Source organism: Saccostrea echinata, unplaced genomic scaffold (genome assembly GCF_033153115.1).
Source record: "Saccostrea echinata isolate AGI-Se365-2 ecotype Australia unplaced genomic scaffold, CSIRO_AGI_Sech_v1 ptg000016l, whole genome shotgun sequence".
Taxonomy (NCBI): domain Eukaryota; kingdom Metazoa; phylum Mollusca; class Bivalvia; order Ostreida; family Ostreidae; genus Saccostrea; species Saccostrea echinata.
This window is the reverse complement of record NW_026889765.1, coordinates 26,306,398-26,311,272: the sequence shown is the minus strand read 5'-3', so window position 1 is coordinate 26,311,272 and position 4,875 is coordinate 26,306,398. Positions and strand designations below refer to the sequence as shown.

General features: G+C 34.1%; 1 pseudogene; it reads right to left on the bottom strand.

Annotated features, from left to right (window-relative positions):
• Positions 1 to 2,700: 2,700 nt before the first annotated feature.
• LOC133188708 (uncharacterized) lies at positions 2,701 to 4,129 on the bottom strand (annotated as a pseudogene).
• Positions 4,130 to 4,875: the final 746 nt, after the last annotated feature.

Genomic DNA, 4,875 nt, shown 5'->3' with positions numbered 1-4,875 from the left:
CAATTTACTTCCTTTTTCAGACTCTTAAGTCCACTCATTCTTTGCACTGAGGATGCATACTAATATCACTTACTTTGACCTTTCTGTTCTTTTAAAAAAAAAGATTTTAAAGATTTTTTTTCAATATACACTGTCGTGCCATTAGTGTTTCACGTTTACACATTACTGAAGAAAAATTAAAACTATCTTCCAACCTTAATCCCTGTTTTCTCTAATAATATACATTGTTCTATAATTATTTTTGGATGTAAGAAGATAGAAGTTATGTACGTCACTTGGGATTCCCTTGGTGCGCGTGGGGCTATTCTTAGATACTGTAGCAGGCGTAATCATCATGGCTTCGAATCGCCGTGAAATGTCTTAAGCTCTGAAGGAACAGATCGTGCGTCTTAATAATGAAGGTAGAAAAAAATCTGAGATTGCCAAAATTACGGGATATGACCGCTCCACAGTCTCCAAGTTTTTGAAGAGATTTTTTGTGCGGCAAAGTGTCACGAATAACCCTCGAAGCGGACGACCAAAACATACGACTGATCAGTCAGATCGCGTCTTGAACATGTTGGTTAAGAAAGATCGTAGGAAAAGTTTGAGTGATTTAACATCAGAATTAAATAGATCTCTATCAAATCCACTGTCAAAACGATCAGTTCAGCGTAGATTGCATTTTTTGAATTATATTCGTTAGAAAGTTGCCAAGACCATCTCGAAAGTGAACAGAGTAAAGCGTGTTGAATGGTGTCGTGATCATAAACACTGGTCCGTGGATCAAAATTGGAAAACAGTTATATTTTCTGATGAAACCCAAGTCATGTTAGGGACAGACCGTAAAGTTTATGTCTGGAGAAAGGCAGATGAAAAATGGAGACCGGAGTGCCTTGGATTACGTTCAGTCTGTAATGGTGGAATCCGCCTATCTGTTTCGTTTTGGGGATGTATCTGCTACTCAGGAGTGGGCTCACTTACACCAATAGATGGTAATTTAAACAGTGATAAGTACATTACACTTCTAGACAATAATTTGTGGCAAGTTGTTGCCAAACACTTCAGTAACAAACCCTCGATGTTTCAAGTCGATAATTGTCCTGCCCACATGTCAGCTAGGGCTAGAGCATGGAAAGAACAAAATAATATTCCTTGCTTAAACTGACCATCTCAATCACCAGAACTAAATCTCATAGAAAATGTATGGAGATCAATTAAAATTAAACTTCTAAGGGAGCAAGATAACATCAAAACAAAACAAGAACTTGTAGACTGTGTACTGCAGATCTGGACTCCCTCAGCCCAGCGTATATACAGGGTTTATACGAAACCTTACCCAATATACTAAACGCTGTAATTAAAGCTAAAGGTCATGCCACTAAATCACAGGCACTTGTTTCGGTAATAAATTTTTAACCCATAATATAATAATAACACAAGGTATCTAACTCCGAATTACACGGAGTACCACCCTCCCCCAGAATCGCACTCATTTACACTTTCAGAGGAAATACACTGACAAACTGTTTATACCTATGTTTTCTACGATAATTTATCTACACAACCATATATGGCATGCTTGTCTTTATTTTCTTTAGTCTCCGTAAACAGCGTCAAAACTCTGCTCGCCGTGTGGAAAAGTCGAATTCAACCATGAAATGGTATGTGCTAATCCCGCACAGAGATTTTGATTGGCTAAAAATCTGTTTCTAAAATTACATCGGATAAACGTCGTAATGTTTTCAGGGAAAATCAGATGTAAACAAGTTCTATTTACTCATGCAATATTTAAACACTGGAATTGATTTTTTAAACCCACTCATTTTTTAATTTTATTCTCTGTGCGGGATTAGCACATAACATTTCATGGTTGAATTCGACTTTTCCACACGGCGAGCAGAGTTTTGACGCTGTTTACGGAGACTAAAGAAAATAAAGACAAGCATGCCATATATGGTTGTGTAGATAAATTATCGTAGAAAACATAGGTATAAACAGTTTGTCAGTGTATTTCCTCTGAAAGTGTAAATGAGTGCGATTCTGGGGGAGGGGGGTCCTCCGTGTAATTCGGAGTTAGATACCTTGTGTTATTATTATACTATGGGTTAAAAATTTATTACCGAAACAAGTGCCTGTGCACTAAATACTAAAAAAAGTCAGAAGTCTGTAATCAACTATAGTAAGGTAAGTTGATTCTTTTGTAACATCGAACTGTAGTACTGAGCAAGATTGACGTCATGATACCGTGAAACACTTTTGACATGACACTGTACATGTATTTGAATAAAACTTGAGTTCCACTAATGTGACCCCACTCTACCAAAGGGGGCCTTGATTTGGAAAAAAAAACTTGCTATCAACTACCAAAATTAATTGACAAACAAACAAAAAAAAAAAACGTCATCAGACGTTATTTTTTGAGGGGGCACAAGAATATAGTACCTATGTATTCTGTAGTATTCTATATCTCGGCAAAATTATTTGGGGGTGGGGGTGGTGCCCCCCCCCCCCCCGTTCCTACTGCCATATTTATGTCAATACCACTCAACATGACCTAGCTGTTCTTGAGAAAAAATACATACGCTTGTAAAAGTCTAATCCATTAATGTTGTCTCGCCTTTATCATGGGGGCCAAAATTTGACATTCGAGGTATTTTCCAATTGTATATACATGATTGTATATAAATTAGAAAACATGAGCAATATGTTTTCTATGCATCACATCTTAAAGATATGGACTATATTTCTTCCGAAAACAAAGAAAGATCTACCATATTTTGAATAAGATGCTCCATTTTGTGATTTTTCATGCGATTTACACCATATCTCATTACGTACAAACACAACACCTAGACCACGACCATATTTAAAGTTACCATCGTTGGACAGCTGGGAATGTTCGCTGTAGCCACTTATTACTTGAAAAACTTTCTTAATGCATTCAGATTTTATAACGATTTTTCCATAACCACTCTTTGGCCATCTCAAACTCTGTACTCAATCGTCCACAGGTCTACTATAAAACACAAATATTGGAATCCATTATTAAGCAATTTCAGTATCGCCAATTCCACGCCTTTAACGTCCATCGAATAGAAATTAATATGGTAGATTTTAATTGTATTTTAAGCTTCTTCTAAAATGAAACAGAGAACAGCAATTTTATTTTAATTGTTTGTTTAATGTGTTGGACAATGTTTTGTTCAACTCCACCAACGATATCCTCTTTAATAAATGAGACTGTTTTATATGTATTAGATATAGACATGCACCCATTCTCCAGACATGGCGTTCATCTGATCTATTCTCTTACGGAGATCTGGATTTGTTTCAATAAGAAGTCCCGTCCAGTTATGTTTTCGTTCCAACCATAACGTGTTGAATAAGAATTGTCAGTCGTGAGCGTCAATATTAACGAAAAATCCTCCATCTTTTTGACAATTTCATAAACAACTTAGTCTTGTTCGGCTTTTGAATGCAATTGGTCTGCATTCTCTACTTTTCTCTAAGGATGGAATATGTGTTTGCTCTGCTTCCGATTTGTATTGTTTAAATGCACTATGAGCTTGAATACTGTTCATTATCTCCATAATTCATGTTCAAAAAGTGATAGAATGCCATAATTAAAAGCTCCATTTTAAATTTCAAAGAATTTAACTGAAAACAGTGAAAGTTACAGCAACATGAATATTAAGCAATCAGAAATCTGCGCGCTTGCATTCATTCCTGATGACTGAATGAAGTGGGAACTTGTATTATTTTTTTATACTCTGAATTTCATCTTTCGTTAGCAATTAAGAATGTTAAAAATACTAACAACCTAAAATCAGGTTTCAACTTCATTTGTTTTGTGTTCAATAATAACATGTACAGTTTTCGCATTTGGTTTGGCATTTTCTTGATACAATGGCATTAAAATATTCAAATTCACAAGTTCTAATAAATCATTTTGATTTTGAAAGGTTTCGTTGAGATCAAAATAGCCATCAAACTCCATGAAAAGACTGTTTTCATTCGCATCTGTGATTATTGACAATAGAGATTCTACTAAGTTTAAATCTTCTGTTGTATTTTCTACATCCTCTTCATCATCACAGCTCTCTTCTATTGTTTTGAAATAATCTACATGATCAACTTCATGAAACATGTTTCTTTTATTGCTGTTTGTTACTTTGATCATCTTTTTTTGATTCTGGTTCTTTTTTCCTCATTTTATTCAAGTTCATTTACAACACTAAATGTAGAATTCTCTTGCCTCACTTTATTATTTGATTCTTTGATTGCCTTTGCTTAAAATTGAGAGGAATTTCATCTTTATTTGTATTATTCGATTGTAATTTTTCTTTTAATTGTTTAAGTGAAATTTCTTCATCCGAATTCGTCAGATTCATTTTCTATAAACGACGCCATTTTGGATTAGGTGATCCCTAATCTCTTTGTTCAATACCTTTTCCCTGTGTTTTAAGAGACCAATATGATTGATATCGTTTAGTAGGTGACAAAGCTAAAGATTATATATATAAATGTGCATATCTCTTTCCTGTATAGCAGTGTATGATCTGTTATAGTTATCTTGTAGTAACAGTAATTCTTTTTCGACTGTTTTAAGGGTTTCTTTCATTGAAGAGCAGAATTCACAGACATTATCTGAAATACATGTGTTTGAAATATGGTCGTAATAATTTTTCTACATTGAAGGATTTGTTTTGTCTTTAAAGCATAATTTTGTAATAATTCATATTTTATACGATGTTATTTTTACCAAAAAAATTATCATTTAAAATGCCTTACCTCACTTTACATTGAAATATTATATTTAATAAAAATCATGATTTTCTTTAACGACGTGATTACCTTACTTTTCAGATTTTACACTTATTGATTATTAAGCTT